The sequence below is a fragment of the Coregonus lavaretus genome, assembly GCF_964263955.1.
Source record: "Coregonus lavaretus genome assembly, chromosome: 9".
Taxonomy (NCBI): Eukaryota; Metazoa; Chordata; class Actinopteri; order Salmoniformes; family Salmonidae; genus Coregonus; species Coregonus lavaretus.
This window is the reverse complement of record NC_139996.1, coordinates 40842297-40861772: the sequence shown is the minus strand read 5'-3', so window position 1 is coordinate 40861772 and position 19476 is coordinate 40842297. Positions and strand designations below refer to the sequence as shown.

The 19476-nt window shown below is 46.7% G+C and overlaps 1 pseudogene across 1 annotated transcript in view; it reads right to left on the bottom strand.

Annotated features, from left to right (window-relative positions):
* Positions 1-4485: 4485 nt before the first annotated feature.
* LOC311135355 (potassium voltage-gated channel subfamily KQT member 1-like) overlaps positions 4486-19476 on the bottom strand; it is a 256411-nt pseudogene continuing 241420 nt past the window's right edge. Inside the window, exon 17 of the transcript XR_014615409.1 lies at positions 4486-6369. The product of XR_014615409.1 is annotated as a potassium voltage-gated channel subfamily KQT member 1-like (transcript). The remainder of the gene's footprint in view (positions 6370-19476) is intronic.

The following is a 19476-nucleotide window of genomic DNA, read 5'->3' as shown; positions in this document are numbered from 1 at the left end:
GTTGTTGGCTGTTGAACTTACTTACCCTGGTCACTGGTCAGTTGGTAGGTTGAAACAACCACACCAGACATATGGTCCAAGAGACATCTCAGAGGGCGAAGGTCATGGAGGGTCAAACTAACCCTGTAACCTCTTGGTGATTCCTCTCCCAGGGGTGATGTAGCAACTACCTATACCGACCACAGCAGAGGTCAGAGGTCGTGCACTGTATCGTCTCTTCTTTTAAATGGTTACATTGAAAGACATTATCCTGTGCTCAACAGAAGGGGGCAAGGGCGAGGGTGTCCTCTGTAAGTTGTAGTGGGTCAAAGGCCAGGGTCCCTAAGGACAGTACTTACTGCTGTCTGCTTGACTAAACATTACTACTTGCCATTTTTATTACACTTTAATTGCTTTTTTAGAGTAAATGAAATTGTACTGCACTGGCTTTGTATGACATTTATATATTTTGATGGAGCCCTTTGCAAAAAAGTGGGTGAGGAGATTTTGAATGGGAATTTGAATTATGCTTGAACACTAACTAACAGTGGCTGAGGAGCCACAGCAGCAGCAACAACAACTGTCTTGAACCCAACTATTGCCCTTCGCTATTTAGGGACTCTCGATGGAGTAGCTAGCATCAGCTGCTGCTGACACTGTTTATGTCCCTCTCTGACACACACATATGCACACACACACACACACACACACACACACACACACACACACACACACGCGCGCACACACACACAGACATATCTCACGCACACACACACGCACACTCAAAAAACACACACACCTGTTCACTGGTATCTGCTTTCTGCGTTGATGGGCCTGCATGGGGTCATCAGGCTTCTGCAAGGCCCCTCAGGCTGCCCAGTCCTCCTGGTAGTCTTATATACCATATTCCAGGTCTCCACTGTTCTCAGTCCAGCCTAATATGCATAAGGAGATCTCACCTACAATCTAAGGTTAGTGAAGACTACATGACTACACAGGAAAGAAAATTGGAAAGGAATGCATGGGAATGAAATGAAAACTCTACTGGGAGTGGTTAATCGCCACAGTATACTTCAAGTGATAACCCATTAAGATTTATATATACTGTATATACAGTGCATTCGGAAAGTGTTCAGACCTGTTTACTTTTTCAAAATTTTGCTACGTTACAGCCTTATTCTAAAATGGAATAAATTATATTTTTTCCTCATCAATCTACACACAATACCCCATAATGACAAAAAGAAAACAGGTTTCTATACATTTTTGCTAATTTATAAAACAGAAAAAACTGAAATACCTTATTTACATAAGTATTAAGACCCTTTGCTATGAGACTCAAAATTAAGCTCAGGTGCATCCTGTTTCTATTGATCATCCTTGAGATGTTTCTACAACTTGATTGGTGTCCACCTGTGGACAATTCAATTGATTGGACATGATATGGAAAGGCACACCTGTCTATATAAGGTCCCACAGTTGACAGTGCATGTCAGAGCAAAAACCAAGCCATGAGGTCGAAGGAATTGTCTGTAGAGCTCCGAGACAGGATTGTGTCGAGGCACAGATCTGGGGAAGGGTACCAAAAAATGTCTGCAGCATTGAAGGTCCCAAAGAACACAGTGGCCTCCATCATTCTTAAATTGAAGAAGTTTGGAACAACCAAGACTCTTCCTAGAGCTGGCCGCCCGGCCAAACTGAGCAATCGGGGGAGAAGGGCCTTGGTCAGGGAGGTGACCAAGAACCCGATGGTCACTGAAAGAGCTCCAGAGTTCCTCTGTGGAGATGGGAGAACCTTCCAGAAGGACAACCGTCTCTGCAGCAATCCACCAATCAGGCCTTTATGGTAGAATGGCCAGACGGAAGCCACCCCTCAGTAAAAGGCACATGACAGCCCGCTTGGAGTTTGCCAAAAGGCACCTAAAGGACTCAGACCATGAGAAACAAGATTCTCTGGTCTGATGAAACCAAGATGGAACTCTTTGGCCTGAATGCCAAGCGTCACGTTTGAAGGAAACCTGGCGCCATCCCTACGGTGAAGCATGGTGGTGGCAGCATCAATTGCTGTGCAGCGACACTCCCCATCCAACCTGACAGAGCTTGAGTGGATCTGCAGAGAAGAATGGGAGAAACTCCCCAAATTCAGGTGTGCCAAGCTTGTAGCGTCATACCCAAGAAAACTAGGCTGTAATCGCTGCCAAAGGTGCTTCAACAAAGTACTGAGTAAAGGGTCTGAATACTTATGTAAATGTAATATTTCCATTTTTTATATTTAATACATTTGCAAACATTTCTAATCCTGTTTTTGCTTGGTCATTAGCGGGTATTGTGTGTAGATTGATGACGGAAAAAAACAATTTAATCCATTTCATATTAAGGCTATAAAGTAACAAATTGTGGAAAAAGTCAAGGGGTCTGAATACTTTCCGAATGCACTGTAGCTTTCTCAGATGCCGTAACATGCTATCGTGAACACAGGTTATGAGGGTATGGGCTACTACAGGCTACTACATCCCACGCAGAGCTACATTATATTCCACTTTCCACTAATGTTGCTATTGTTTTAGAAAGCCCTTGATACTAGCCAGATGGCCACAGCTAAATAACTAGCTACAAGATAACAAATAAACTATTTAATTCACTCTCCATAATCGCATACAGCCCATAGATACATTTTTAGTTAGCTTGCTAACGTTAGCTAAATGTTTAGCATGATTCGCTAGCTTGCTGTTGTGCTAGCTAGGTAAAGTAAAGACACTGCATTGACTCTCGGCAGCCAGCTACAGGCAGCTGCTTCATGGAAGCAAACCCATTGTGATTTAATTATAATGTTACTAGCTACAGTGGCCAGATAGCTAGTTTGGTAAAGCATTTTGTGTGCATTGTGGTGGACTTACCATCCCATTAGTTTCATATGAAGTGTGTGTGACTGCCTGGCTCAGTTAGCAAGCTAACGTTAGCTAGCTAGCTAACTAATAAGCTAGTGGACATTATCAAACCTATCAAAAAAATACATCTTCAAGCACAAAACTCCTTAGTTAGACGTAAAAGATGTAAAGCATTGCGATTCTACAAGTAGATTCGTCGGTACCAGGTCGGTACACAGCAGGTCCGTCTTTTGTTCTAGCAAGTGAAGGAACGGCCTCCTACTGTGATAAGTACCTATCGGCAGTCTATCGGCAGTCAGCTTCTCGGTGTGTTTCATGCTTTAGCTTGTGATCCTGCTCTTGTGTTCTTCTGACATCAAACCCTCGTTTGAAGTGGAGAGTCGGAGATGAAAGTGGACTAGCAGGGACATGGAAGAGCTGAGCTGGCTCAGTAAACAGCAGCTAGACCAGGGGGAGACTAGGGGCCAGGGGCTATCAAGGTCCCCCACCACTGACATAAACCAGGGGAGGACAATGGCAGCATAACACCATGGCTGGGCTGTGGAGACCATGGCTCTCTGGGTAATTGAAAATGGCTTTGGTCTACTCCTCTACTCCCCTCACCTCCCAATCCTCCTTCTCCTGCCCTCCTCCCCTCCATCCACCCCTCCCCAGAGACCTCTCTCTCCCCGCTCTGGCCGTGCTGTTCTTGGGCCATCCCCAGCATTTATTGGCCTTTGAAGGGAAATATAATTGAGTGGTAATTTGAGACGTATTCTCTGTCTCTCTCACTCTCTCCCTCCCCGGCCCACATGCCTTCCTCACTCCTCAATGGTTATGGAATATTGAAGTTCAAAGTAGGCACAGAGAACTTATTTTTTCTCCCCTGATTGCAATGTGAAGAAAAAAGACTGAATTGAAGTCTTTTAAAAACTTTGTGGGATTGAGAGGCCATGGGTTACCTTGACCTGACGTGGCCTGCAAATCGAACAGACACAGCCAAGAACGAAGGGTTGAGTCCAAGGAAAGCAAATTATAGACAAGAGGAGCTGGTAATCAAGAAACACTGAGCCCAAGGAGAGCCCAGAAAATGTATTGAAATTGATTTTTATTTACACCAGATTTACAGAGGGTTGTGAATATAATTTACAGTCATTCCAATCCGTTTTAAAACACTCTTTGTTTCCCATCATCCCTCAACAGACCAGGGATCTTCCCAGGTTGATTGTTCCACATGATAATAAATATGAGGCAGTGTTACTATTTACAACTCTTATAAAACTGTACAGGAGAATGGTCAGACAGCCAGATGTATGTGGAGCAGTTATCTCAAAGAAACTTGCTTTAAAAAGCAACCTGTTAATAGAAAATACATACAACTAATCTGCAAAATACTAAAATATATACTAGTAGTGCAGAGTTTTTCTCTCCTCCTCTCTCTCTCTCTCTCTCTCTCTCTCTCTCTCTCTCTCTCTCTCTCTCTCTCTCTCTCTCTCTCTCTCTCTCTCTCTCTCTCTCTCTCTCTCTCTCTCTCTCTCTCTCTCTCTCTCTCTCTCTCTCTCTCTCTCTCTCTCTCTCTCTCTCTCTCTCTCTCTCTCTCTCTCTCTCTCTCTCTCTCTCTCTCTCTCTCTCTCTCTCTCTCTCTCTCTCTCTCTCTCTCTCTCTCTCTCTCTCTCTCTCTTCACCACTACTTTGTGTTGCCATCATTTGAAGAATGTGCATACTATAATAATGGAAGGGCTTGCATACATAGCTTGGTTATTGTTTTCTATTTTCTACTGGTTAAACCCAGCTGGGTCCCGGCCGTACGACAAATATGTGAGAAACTAAAAGAGAAGCATTCTTTCTATTCAAATACTTTAAAGGGCTTTAAAATCAAAGCTGAAGCCTGGTACATCACTCTCTCTCTCTCTCTCTTAGTGGTAGCCTGATATTTCAGGGCCTTCACACTAAATTATGTAGTGAGCCGCCCAAAGCCTACTGTTTAAATTGTACACATTTTTCCAGTATTTATTTTCATTAGTCAACTCACACACAGAGTAATCTCCCCTTACCAGGAATTCAGCACTTAATTAGAAAGAGAATGAAAAATAATCAGCTCTCTAATGGGGCAAATTCATTTCAAATTGCACACAGCAGTTGGGGAGTCCGAAGAGGGGAAATACAAATGTTTTAGCATGAAGAAGGGTGGGGGGGGTGAAGTGGTTCATAGAAATATCCTAGTGAAAATCTTGTCACGGGGTCTTTAGTCAACTGCAAAAGGCCGTACCATAACTCCCTGTACTGTTCTTTCTATCACTGTATTTATGTAATACTGCACTCTGCCTTGTCATGGCTATTCTGCCTTTTTATTAGCTCAACCGTAGCCGTAAATCAGCGCCAGATTAGTTCCTGCAGAGCTGTTTCACCCCTCTACTCTGCTCCAGCATCCCAGGCCAAGCCACTAACAGACGCACACCCCGGGCAAAGTCAACAGATAATCTCCTGGTCCTTCTCTATGTCACTTGATAACTACCTACAAACATACGCCGGGCCTAAATACAGTAAGCTGAGATGAATTGGTGGCTATATGGAAATATTGCTGTATTTAGGTTTTTATGGTGCCAAGATCATCAGTAGGATTTGAAGAATTACTCTGTTAGAGTGCTGGTCTGCTGTGCTCTTTAGTGAGTGCTCCTAATAATGTCATTAATGTGTTGGTTTGCTTGGAAATAATAATAATAATCAGTGCTTGGATGTGCCTCACTGAATGAATACAGTTGAATACATTATCATAGCTTATGTGACTATGTACTGAGGAGTGAAAGTGGCAGGCTAATCTTATGTGTGCTTTCACTACAGTGTATGCTGTGGAAGTTTCAGTAGCAGGTTTTCATAGTGCTGATTTTACAAAGGGAGATAAGAGAGAAAAAAACCCTGAAGAAGAGAACCCCATATGCCCATTCACCATGATGGAGGGAGGGAGGATGTCTGTATGTCTGTAGCTGTCAGTATACTGCTGCCATGTTACCGCTCAAAGTTCTCTACCTCCCCTAACTTTCAGACAAGCATGCCTCTTCACCAGAGGCGAATAGAAGCAGGAGTTGAGTTGTTCACATTCTCTCCCTAGGGTCAGATGTCAAAGACAGTGATATAAAGGTTTTGGGGGTTATGAGACAAAGTGTAGCATGGGGTACTATAAGTAGCCAAACTACATCACCTTTTTTAATGAAGTAAGAAGAGTGCTCCCTTTTTCTTTATTAGAGTCTGTGCCCTCCTGGCCAAGCAGCTCATATCTCATATCTCGCCCTACTAGCCCCTGGTGGTTCCATCACTGGCGCCTGTCTGTCCACTGTGACATCACCACCCCTCGTCCAAGCTGACACCGATGCTCTGACGTCTCATGATGCTGATGCGGGAGCTGTAGGGGGCTGGGGCTGGGGGTGGAGGGGGCTGAGGGCCTCTGGAGCAGCTCTGCCTTGGGCTTGTACTGGTCCACCAAGATCTTCAGCACTGCCTCCATCGTATGGTCCATCTGGTATATCTATTTATACAACACACACAACAAACAACAGAAGGGCACATGTTGTAGTTTATAGATGGGTGACTATAGGGAGGACATTTAACAAACAACAAACAACAACACTAGGCTTATTACTAACTGTAAGTCGCTCTGGATAAGAGCGTCTGTTAAATGACTAAAGTGTAAAATGTAAAATAAGTATTTATATATTCCTGCTACCAGTCACTTTCCAGCCCTGTTTGTATACCGTGGGGAAAAAATGTATTTAGTCAGTCACCAATTGTGCAAGTTCTCCCATTTAAAAAGATGAGAGAGGCCTGTAATTTTCATCATAGGTACACGTCAACTATGACAGACAAAATGAGAAAAAAAATTCCAGAAAATCACATTGTAGGATTTTTAATGAATTTATTTGCAAATTATGGTGGAAAATAAGTATTTGGTCAATAACAAAAGTTTCTCAATACTTTGTTATATACCCTTTGTTGGCAATGACACAGGTCAAATGTTTTCTGTAAGTCTTCACAAGGTTTTCACACACTGTTGCTGGTATTTTGGCCCATTCCTCCATGCAGATCTCCTCTAGAGCAGTGATGTTTTGGGGCTGTCGCTGGGCAACACGGACTTTCAACTCCCTCCAAAGATTTTCTATGGGGTTGAGATCTGGAGACTGGCTAGGCCACTCCAGGACCTTGAAAGGCTCATTGTCATGCTGAAAGACCCAGCCACGTTTCATCTTCAATGCCCTTGCTGATGGAAGGAGGTTTTCACTCAACATCTCACGATACATGGCCCCATTCATTCTTTCCTTTACACGGATCAGTCGTCCTGGTCCCTTTGCAGAAAAACAGCCCCAAAGCATGATGTTTCCACCCCCATGCTTCACAGTAGGTATGGTGTTCTTTGGATGCAACTCAGCATTCTTTGTCCTCCAAACACGACGAGTTGAGTTTTTACCAAAAAGTTCTATTTTGGTTTCATCTGACCATATGACATTCTCCCAATCCTCTTCTGGATCATCCAAATGCACTCTAGCAAACTTCAGACGGGCCTGGACATGTACTGGCTTAAGCAGGGGGACACGTCTGGCACTGCAGGATTCGAGTCCCTGGCGGCGTAGTGTGTTACTGATGGTAGGCTTTGTTACTTTGGTCCCAGCTCTCTGCAGGTCATTCACTAGGTCCCCCCGTGTGGTTCTGGGATTTTTGCTCACCGTTCTTGTGATCATTTTGACCCCACGGGGTGAGATCTTGCGTGGAGCCCCAGATCGAGGGAGATTATCAGTGGTCTTGTATGTCTTCCATTTCCTAATAATTGCTCCCACAGTTGATTTCTTCAAACCAAGCTGCTTACCTATTGCAGATTCAGTCTTCCCAGCCTGGTGCAGGTCTACAATTTTGTTTCTGGTGTCCTTTGACAGCTCTTTGGTCTTGGCCATAGTGGAGTTTGGAGTGTGACTGTTTGAGGTTGTGGACAGGTGTCTTTTATACTGATAACAAGTTCAAACAGGTGCCATTAATACAGGTAACGAGTGGAGGACAGAGGAGCCTCTTAAAGAAGAAGTTACAGGTCTGTGAGAGACAGAAATCTTGCTTGTTTGTAGGTGACCAAATACTTATTTTCCACCATAATTTGCAAATAAATTCATTAAAAATCCTACAATGTGATTTTCTGGATTTTTTTTTTCTCAATTTGTCTGTCATAGTTGACGTGTACCTATGATGACAATTACAGGCCTCTCTCATCTTTTTAAGTGGGAGAACTTGCACAATTGGTGGCTGACTAAATACTTTTTTTCCCCACTGTATGTATATCCGCCTATCAGACCTATACTGTCCCTCTTGTACACACACACTCACGCACTCACTCACTCACACCCTTACACTTACATACACACACTCACCACCACCACACTCCCACCCACCACTTATGCTGCTGCTTATGCTGCTGGTTTACTATTAATATTATTTATCCTGCTACCAGTCACTTTCTCCTAATCCCCACCTATATGTACATAACTACCTCAAATACTCCAGTATCCCTGCACATTGTAAATTTGGTATTGGCTCTGACCCTGAATATAGCTCCCTCTCCTATTTCTTATTTCTCATGTTCTCTTTATATATATATATATATATATATATATATATATATATATATATATATATATTACATGGACAAAAGTATGTGGACACCCATTCAAATTAGTGGATTAGGCTATTAAAAAACAGGTGTATAAAATCGTACACAGCCATGCAATCTCCATAGACAAACATTGGCAGTAGAATGGCCTTACTGAAGAGCTCAGTGACTTTCAACGTGGCACCGCCATAGGATGCCACCTTCCAACAAGTCAGTTCATCAAATTTCTGCCCTGCTAGAGCTACCCCGGTCAACTGTAAGTGCTATTATTGTGAAGTGGAAACGTCTAGGAGCAACAACGGCTCAGCCGCAAAGTGGTAGGCCACACAAGCTCACAGAACGGGATCGCCGAGTGCTGAAGTGCGTAGCGCGTAAAAATGGTCTGTCCTCGGTTGTAACACTCACTACCGAGTTCCAAATTGCCTCTGGAAGCAACGTCAGCACAAGAACTGTTCTGAAGCTTCATGAAATGGGTTTCGATGGCCGAGCAGCCACACACAAGCCTAAGATCACCATGCGCAATGCCAAGTGTCGACTGGAGTGGTGAAAAGCTTGCCGCCATTGGACTCTGGAGCAGTGGAAACGCGTTTTCTGGAGTGATGAATCACGCTTCATCATCTGGCAGTCCGACGGACAAATCTGGGTTTGGCGGATGCCAGGACAACGTTACCTGCCCGAATGCATAGTACCAATAAAGTTTGGTGGAGGAGGAATAATGGTCTGGGGCTGTTTTCCATGGTTTGGGCTAGGCCCCTTAGTTCCAGTGAAGGGAAATCTTAACGCTACAGCATACAATTACATTCTAGACGATTCTGTGCTTCCAACTTTGTGGCAACAGTTTGGGGAAGGCCCTTTCCTGTTTCAGCATGACAATGCCCCTGTGCACAAAGCGAGGTCCATAGAGAAATGGTTTGTCGAGATCGGTGTGGAAGAACTTGACTGGCCTGCACAAAGCCCTGACCTCAACCCCATCGAACACCTTTGGGATGAATTGGAACACCGACTGCGAGCCAGGCCTAATCGCCCAACATCAGTGCCCGACCTCACTAATGCTCTTGTGGCTGAATGGAAGCAAGGCCCCTCAGCAATGTTCCAATATCTAGTGGAAAGCCTTCCCAGAAGAGTGGAGGCTGTTATAGCAGCAAAGAGGGGACCAACTCCATAGTAATGCCCATGATTGTGGAATGAGATGTTTTTTTGTTATACTATTTTGATATTGATTAATGCACTATTGGGTAGAGCTTGCAAGTGAAGCATTTCACTGTACTTGTGCATGTGACAATAAAACTTGAGCTTGAACCCTAACCTTAACCACACTGCTAACCTTATGCATTAACCTTAAATTAAGACCAAAAACCACATTTTGGTTTTTATGAATTTTTACGCTATATAGCCAATTTTGACTTTGCAGCTGGCCAATCTACTGGAAATCACTCAGCTCTGCCTCCAGGACAAGATTAATCCCAATAAACGTCAACCTGCGCGTGGCAGTAGAGATATACTGTTCTAGTAATTCTATGTGCATGACTAGAGTCAATCAGTGAGGGCATTTAAATGGGTGCAGCAGTTGAGGAGTGTCCCTGAGTTTGTGCCTTTCTTTTGTCCGCGATGCCAGGTCTCTAATATCACCCCATCCCAATGACAGACCAGTGGCGTATAATGACATGTTGGTCTATCTGTCACGGTCTACCTACTAAAGCCACTCATTAAAGAAGCTGGGCCGGCTCAGTGATCCAGGAGTGGGAGTGAGAGCTCTTAGTACACACACGTAGGCACGCACAAGGGCCTGTGGCTGCATGGCTACTGTTGACATGCTGTCTCAACTGTAAACAGAGGTGTGTCTGTCACCAAATAGACAGAGGCATCTCCACCAGGCGACTTCTTACTTTTACTAACCCCCACGCCCCCTGTATGGCAGAGGCAAATTACCCAGACTGTCTGCCGACACACAGACACACACACTCGTGCGCACACACCTTTCTGAACATCAGTGAGTTTTTACAGATCTTTACTGCAATGCTTTGCGTCTTTATTTCTGAGTTGTCCAGTTATCTTTTCAGGAATGCATTATCTTAGGCTTAACTTAACACTACTCGTTAACCTGATTTATAAATGCAATAGAGACCAATAGTAATGGCGTCTTTTTGTAGGCACTAACTCATGTTATATACATGAGTTACGTTCATTGGACAAAGCCTATGGGGAAATGAATGCAGTTTTTGTAGGGTTTTTGGATAAACACAGAAAATAAGGTCTGTGGTTAACACAGGCTTAGGAGATCTTATACATTTTGTTCTATGAGATAATCTTCATCAGCTAATGTCACTTTTTGTGAATTTTGAAGCATTTATGTAATCAGAAAAAACACATAAAGCACATAAAGGCTTTATAATTCATAAAGGTCATGTTAACTGACTGATATTGTCACGATCGTCAAACAGAGATGAGGACCAAGGCGCAGCGTTGAAGGCGAACATATTTATTTATAGAATGATCACACGATCAAAACAACAAAACGATGACGTGACAGTCAATGGTAATACACAAACCAAATACGAACAAGAAACCACAATGAAGGAGTGCCAAACGGCTACCTAAGTATGACTCCCAATCAGAGACAACGAGCTACAGCCGTCTCTGATTGGGAGCCACCCTGGCCAACATAGATCTACAAAACCAGAAAGTGAAACCTAGAACACACATAGACTATACACACCCTGGCTCAACATATTAGAGTCCCCAGAGCCAGGGCGTGACAGTACCCCCCCCTAAAGGCGCGGACTCCGACCGCGCCCACCAAACACCACAGGGGAGGGACCGGGTGGGCACTCCGCTTAGGCGGCGGGTCCGGCTCCGGGCCTGATCCCCGCTCCCTCTCCAACCCCCCAAAGTACCCCTGGTCCGGTCTGGCCCCGCTGGCCGGAGCTGGACTGCACACCGGTGGAGCGGATTGCTCTAGCTCCGGCGTGAAGCATCTGACCGGTGCGGACTGACGACGCACACCACTGGCTTGGTGTGGGGAGCAGGAGCGGGCCGAGCCGGGCTGTCGAAGCGCACCACTGACTTGGTGCGGGGAGCAGGAACGGGCCGAGCCGGGCTGACGAAGCGCACCACTGACTTGGTGCGGGGAGCAGGAACGGGCCGAGCCGGGCTGACGAAGCGCACCACTGACTTGGGGCGGGGAGCAGGAACGGGCCGAGCCGGGCTGACGAAGCGCACCACTGACTTGGTGCGGGGAGCAGGAACGGGCCGAGCCGGGCTGACGAAGCGCACCACTGACTTGGTGCGGGGAGCAGGAACGGGCCGAGCCGGGCTGACGAAGTGCACCACTGACTTGGTGCGGGGAGCAGGAACGGGCCGAGCCGGGCTGACGAAGCGCACCACTGACTTGGGGCGGGGAGCCGGAACGGGCCGAGCAGGGCTGACGAAGCGCACCACTGACTTGGTGCGGGGAGCAGGAACGGGCCGAGCCGGGCTGACGACGCGCACCACTGACTTGGTGCGGGGAGCAGGAACAGGCCGGACCGTACTGGGGACACACACCACTGGTCCTACGCAGGGATCTGGAATGGGCCGGACCGGACTGGTAACACACCCCAGTACCTCTCGCCGTGCCTCTACACCTTCCACCCCCTCTTCGACCAGTGGCCCCCGTAACCTGGCGGCCTCCTCTGCCAATCCGCTGGGCCGCTCTGCCGCGGTCTCCTGCTGGCCCGTTGTCCACGGCGTTAGCCCCCCCCTAAAAATTTTCTGGGCGTCTCTCCTACCCGTGGACCAGGTCTCCATGTCCCTCGCCAGCCTTTCGCCCTTCTGCCACAATGTCAAGCCCTTCTCTTCCTCACTCGGCTTGACCCAGTCGAGGAGGCGAAGGAGATCTGCTAGAGATCTCCCTGGCGATGGCTCCTGGACACGCTGCTTGGTCAAATCTTGGTGGTTTCTTCTGTCACGATCGTCAAACAGAGATGAGGACCAAGGCGCAGCGTTGAAGGCGAACATATTTATTTATAGAATGATCACACGATCAAAACAACAAAACGATGACGTGACAGTCAATGGTAATACACAAACCAAATACGAACAAGAAACCACAATGAAGGAGTGCCAAACGGCTACCTAAGTATGACTCCCAATCAGAGACAACGAGCTACAGCCGTCTCTGATTGGGAGCCACCCTGGCCAACATAGATCTACAAAACCAGAAAGTGAAACCTAGAACACACATAGACTATACACACCCTGGCTCAACATATTAGAGTCCCCAGAGCCAGGGCGTGACAGATATGATCTTATAGAACAAAACGTATAAGATCTCCTTAGCCTGTGTTAACCTCAGACCTTATCTTCGGCATTTATCCCAAAACCCTCATCTTTCCCCATTTATTTGCCCCATATGAATGGCTGAATGGACCAGAGGTAACTCATTTCCGTTTTTTAGGACTACAAGCTGGTGAACTCTATAGTCATTGAGATACCTGGTAATGGATCCTGATAAAGTTAAAGGTAAGAGAAAAGTACATCAAAGTACATGAACAAGCCATGGCATCTCATACAACAGACTATCACAACTGATAGTGAGGAACCATGCAGTATTTTGTCTGAAATTCACATTGCAGACTTCACTGGTATTTTTTGTGTTGAGGATTGGGCTCCTCTTATCCATCTTTTAGTGTGTGTGCTTGACAACCATGACACTTTTATAGTACACCAGGACATTGGGTATCAGTCATTGTTATTGGGAAATGAAACCATGGATGAAGCATATTAAATCACATAAAATAAGATCACCCCACAGCAATAATTCACAGTCAGGCATCATAGTGTCACACCCTGACTCAGGGGACGCTTAAATGTTGAGTCAGGGTGTGTATATTCTTTGTTGTGCGTTTTCTATGTTTATTATCTAGTATGTGTATTTCTATGTTGGCCGGTGTGGTTCCCAATCAGAGGCAGCTGTCGCTCGTTGTCTCTGATTGGGGACCATACTTAGGCAGCCTATTGGCACTGTCTAGTTGTGGGATCTTGTTCTGTGTAAGGTATGGTGTGTGTGCTACCTTGGACTTCACGTTTCGTTTCATTTGTTGTTTTGTCGTGGTGTTTATCAGTAAATAAACATGTACGTATATCACGCCGCGCCTTGGTCTGACCCATCATTCAACGAACGTGACAGAAGATCCCACCAAACGAGGACCAAGCAGCGTGCCCAGGCGGAGCGAGTAGCCATGTCACAGGTGGGCAATTTGTGGTCATGGGAAGAAATATTTGCGGGGAGAGGACCATGGGCTAAGGTAAATGCCCAGGCAGGAGAGGAGCAACGGCAACACGGAGGAGGCTGGTCGAGGAGGAAGCCCGAGAAGCAGCCCCAAAAAAGGCACACGGGGTGGTTGGCGGAGCCTAGTGTCAGAGCAGAGCCAACTCCCCATACTCACGCGAGGAAGCGTATGACTGGGCAGGCTCTGTGTTATGCGGAGCTACGTACTGTGTCGCCAGTGCGCCGGCACAGTCCTGTACGTCCTGTGCTTGCACCACGCACGTGCCGTGCGAAGATGGGCATCCAGCCAGGACGGGGTGTGCCGGCTCAACGCTCCTGGTCTCCAGTACGCCTCCTCGGTCCCGCATATCCTGCGGCAGTTCTACGAACTGTATCGCCAGTGCGCGTGCACAGCCCAGTGCGTCTTGTGCCAGCGCCCCGCACGTGTAGTGCGAAAGTGGGCAGCCAGCCAGGACGGGTTGTGCCAGCTCTCCGCTCCAGACCTCCAGTCCGCCTTCACAGTCCGGCCCGTTCCTGCTCCTCGCACCAAGCCAGTGGTGCGCGTCGCCAGTCCGGCCCGGCCTGTTCCTGCTCCTCGCACCAAGACAGTGGTGCGCGTCGCCAGCCCGGCCTGTTCCTGCTCCTCGCACCAAGCCAGTGGTGCGCGTCGCCAGCCCGGCCCGGCCTGTTCCTCGCACCAAGCCAGTGGTGCGCGTCGCCAGCCCGGCCCGGCCTGTTCCTGCTCCTCGCACCAAGCCAGTGGTGCGCGTCGCCAGTCCGGCCCGGCCTGTTCCTGCTCCTCGCACCAAGCCAGTGGTGCGCGTCGCCAGCCCGGCCCGGCCTGTTCCTGCTCCTCGCACCAAGCCAGTGGTGTGCGTCGCCAGCCCGGCCCGGCCTGTTCCTGCTCCTCGCACCAAGCCAGTGGTGCGCGTCGCCAGTCCGGCCCGGCCTGTTCCTGTTCCTCGCACCAAGCCAGTGGTGCGTGTTCCTAGTCCGGTCCGGCCCGTGCCTGCTCCTCGCACCAGACCAGTGGTGCGTTTGTCCAGTCCGGCACGGCCCGTGCCCGTTCCACCGGTGCCTGATCCAGTGCCGGTCAGCTGTTCCACTCCGGAGCCAGAGCAGTCCGCTCCACCGGTGCCTGATCCAGCTCCGGTCAGCTGCTCCACTCCGGAGCCAGAGCAGTCCGCTCCACCGGTGACTGATCCAGCTCCGGTCAGCTGCGCCACTCCGGAGCCAGAGCAGTCCGCTCCACCGGGGTCCAGTCCAGCTCCGGTCAGCAGCTCCACTCCGGAGCCAGAGCAGTCCGATCCACCGGTGCCTGATCCAGCTCCGGTCAGCGGCTCCACTCCGGAGCCAGAGCAGTCCGCTCCACCGGTGCCTAGTCCAGCTCCGGTCAGCGGCTCCAGTCCAGACCATGACGTCAGCCCCTCTCCAGGTTCGGGGTCTCCCACACCAGGGTCCAGACAGGGCCTGGCGTATCGTGGGAGGAAGGAGAGGGGAAGCAGCGTGCCGAGGTCCAGACCAGACCAGGGGCGCAACAGGGAGGCGGAGAGTGAGAGGTCGTCACGCCCCGAGCCGGAATGCCCACCCGGCCCCTACCCTGTTATGTTTATGTTGTGCGGTCGGAGTCTGCACCTTTGGGGGGGCGGGTACTGTCACGCCCTGACTCAGGGGACGCTTAAATGTTGAGTCAGGGTGTGTATATTCTTTGTTGTGCGTTTTCTATGTTTATTATCTAGTATGTGTATTTCTATGTTGGCCGGTGTGGTTCCCAATCAGAGGCAGCTGTCGCTCGTTGTCTCTGATTGGGGACCATACTTAGGCAGCCTATTGGCACTGTCTAGTTGTGGGATCTTGTTCCGTGTAAGGTATGTTGTGTGTGCTACCTTGGACTTCACGTTTCGTTTCATTTGTTGTTTTGTCGTGGTGTTTATCAGTAAATAAACATGTACGTATATCACGCTGCGCCTTGGTCTGACGCGTCATTCAACGAACGTGACACATAGAATCATCAAAGTAGGAAGGAAGCAAAATAACAAAAGGTTAGAACAAGCCTTGGATTAAACTACAAGGTTTATCATGATCTAAATGGCTGTGTTAAGAAGATAGAGCATGCGCTCCCTGGTCTGGGGGCAGAACATACAACAGTATCATAAACATGTCGGCAGTAATCTATACTTATCAGCATGCCTATGGTTTTTAGCATGGATCAGGAATTCCTGTAATTTATCTGGGCTGAACTGGATTAGGGTTAGAATCCTGAACAGAGTTAGGGTTAGGGCTTGAGTTAGAGCTCTGAACAGGGTTAGGGTTGAAGCTAGGGTTATGGTTAGGTTTATGGACAAGCCTTTCTTGTTACTGTGTTTTTCTTCCTTTTCCGAGGCCTTAAACCCAACCCTAACACTAACCTCAACTACAACCCTAACCCTAGTTTCATGTCCACATCCTGGTTCAACCCTAACTCTAGCCTCAATAACAACCCTAACCCTAATTCTACACTCTTAAAAATAAAGGTGTAAGTTGGAACCAAATAAGGTTCTGGAGAGCGATGCCATAGGAGAAACATTTTAGGGTTTCTGAAGAACCATAAATAGGATGTTTCTTTGAAGAACCATACAAAAATGCAAAACCAGAAATGTTTAGGCCCTCCAGGACCGGAATTGAATAGCCCTGCTGGAGGGTTTTAAGCCTTGTTTGTATATTTCCCAGGGTGCCTTGAGTGAATTTAAGAGTAACCAGTACCACCCATGATTGTGTTTGCTAGTGACAGAGACATGGTTGTTGCATTCATTCATGTTCTGTCCTGTGGTCTTCACCAAGTGAGATCCTAAGTGAATAATATGTTGTCATTCAAATGTAATTATTTAAGACAATAAATATTTCATAAGGGATTCTTTTAAGGACCTAGTTTTACCATAATACAGTGGCCTGAAACTCATATTTTACAGGCAAGATCAGGCCTGCAAGTCACATTTTGCTGATTTGCAAAGTGATATGTAATTCCTATTAGAATACAGCCAGAGTGGGGATATTCAACATTTTGAATTTTTATTCACCCACAACCTACATTCAGAATGACTGCCAGGTATGGGAAGAGTAAGATACAGTGGGGAAAAAAAGTATTTAGTCAGCCAATTGTGCAAGTTCTCCCACTTAAAAAGATGAGAGAGGCCTGTAATTTTCATCATAGGTACACGTCAACTATGACAGACAAATTGAGAAAAAAGAATCCTGAAAATCACATTGTAGGATTTGTAATGAATTTATTTGCAAATTATGGTGGAAAATAAGTATTTGGTCACCTACAAACAAGCAAGATTTCTGGCTCTCACAGACCTGTAACTTCTTCTTTAAGAGGCTCCTCTGTCCTCCACTCGTTACCTCTATTAATGGCACCTGTTTGAACTTGTTATCAGTATAAAACACACCTGTCCACAACCTCAAACAGTCACACTCCAAACTCCACTATGGCCAAGACCAAAGAGCTGTCAAAGGACACCAGAAACAAAATTGTAGACCTGCACCAGGCTGGGAAGACTGAATCTGCAATAGGCAAGCAGCTTGGTTTGAAGAAATCAACTATGGGAGCAATTATTAGGAAATGGAAGACATACAAGACCACTGATAATCTCCATCGATCTGGGGCTCCACGCAAGATCTCACCCCGTGGGGTCAAAATGATCACAAGAACGGTGTGCAAAAATCCCAGAACCACACGGGGGGACCTAGTGAATGACCTGCAGAAAGCTGGGACCAAAGTAACAAAGCCTACCATCAGTAACACACTATGCCGCCAGGGACTCAAAGCCTGCAGTGCAAGACGTGTCCCCCTGCTTAAGCCAGTACATGTCCAGGCCCGTCTGAAGTTTGCTAGAGTGCATTTGGATGATCCAGAAGAGGATTGGGAGAATGTCATATGGTCAGATGAAACCAAAATAGAACTTTTTGGTAAAAACTCAACTCGTCGTGTTTGGAGGACAAAGAATGCTGAGTTGCATCCAAAGAACACCATACCTACTGTGAAGCATGGGGGTGGAAACATCATGCTTTGGGGCTGTTTTTCTGCAAAGGGACTAGGACGACTGATCCGTGTAAAGGAAAGAATGAATGGGGCCATGTATCGTGAGATTTTTAGTGAAAACCTCCTTCCATCAGCAAGGGCATTGAAGATGAAACGTGGCTGGGTCTTTCAGCATGACAATGATCCCAAACACACCGCCCGGGCAACGAAGGAGTGGCTTCGTAAGAAGCATTTCAAGGTCCTGGAGTGGCCTAATCAGTCTCCAGATCTCAACCCCATAGAAAATCTTTGGAGGGAGTTGAAAGTCTGTGTTGCCCAGCGACAGCCCCAAAACATCACTGCTCTAGAGGAGATCTGCATGGAGGAATGGGCCAAAATACCAGCAACAGTGTGTGAAAACCTTGTGAAGACTTACAGAAAACATTTGACCTGTGTCATTGCCAACAAAGGGTATATAACAAAGTATTGAGAAACTTTTGTTATTGACCAAATACTTCTTTTCCACCATAATTTGCAAATAAATTCATTAAAAATCCTACAATGTGATTTTCTGGAGAAAAAAAATCTCATTTTGTCTCTCATAGTTGACGTGTACCTATGATGAAAATTACAGGCCTCTCTCATCTTTTAAAGTGGGAGAACTTGCACAATTGGTGGCTGACTAAATACTTTTTTCCCCCACTGTATGAGACTACCTTAAACATTTAAACTGGAAAAACCATTTCAGTATCAGTAAATGGTTGCAATAAATCCAAGTAACAGATTGGAATAGTTTAGAAACATTTATGTTATTTATATTTGAGTAGCATAAGATTAATTGCTCAATCAATGTACATGCAAAAACGTAGATATTGAAACAAACTATTTAAAAAATCTACCAGCAATAGAGCATGCTGGGAAATATGATAATGATGGGTGTGGTTTTGTTTCAACTCTAATTATGAACACCAACACCAACCACTTAGTGTTAATTTAACTCTTTACAGTGCTAATTTAACTCTTGAATCAACACTAGAAATGTTACACAGAAAAATCAACACTAGTTAACACTGGCCAATTTACTGTGTGCTATGAAAGGGCCTTCCATACATTTCAAGAGCCTTTTAGAATTCTGAAGAACCGTAGATGCCACGTCAAGAACCCCACACTTAACTCAAAGGTTCTTTATTGGGCAAGAGTTCTCCAAGGAATCTTAAGCTCTGAGGAAGAACAATTTAAGAACCTTTATTTTTTTCAGTGTAGCTTTATGTCAACACATCAGTCAACCCTAACATTAGCCTCAACTACAACACTAATCCTAACCCTAGCTTCATGTCCACATCCCAGTCAACCCTCACCCTAACCTCAACTACAACCCTAATCCTAACCCTAGCTTCATGTCCACATCCCAGTCAACCCTCACCCTAGCCTCAACTACAACACTAATCCTAACCCTAGCTTCATGTCCACATCTCAGTCAACCCTCACCCTAGCCTCAACTACACACTAATCCTAACCCTAGCTTCATGTCCACATCCCAGTCAACCCTCACCCTAGACTAATAGGTGTTAGCTCAGGGAGCTAACACACGTTGTCTGGTCTCAGGCAAGGTGCTTATCAAACCACCTCCATTACACTGATCCTAGATCTATGCCTGCTGGAAACTTCAACCCAGGGTAGGCAGTGGCAGGCAACATGGAGGGGTGTGTGACTGACTGACCGCTGCTGTGATTGTGTC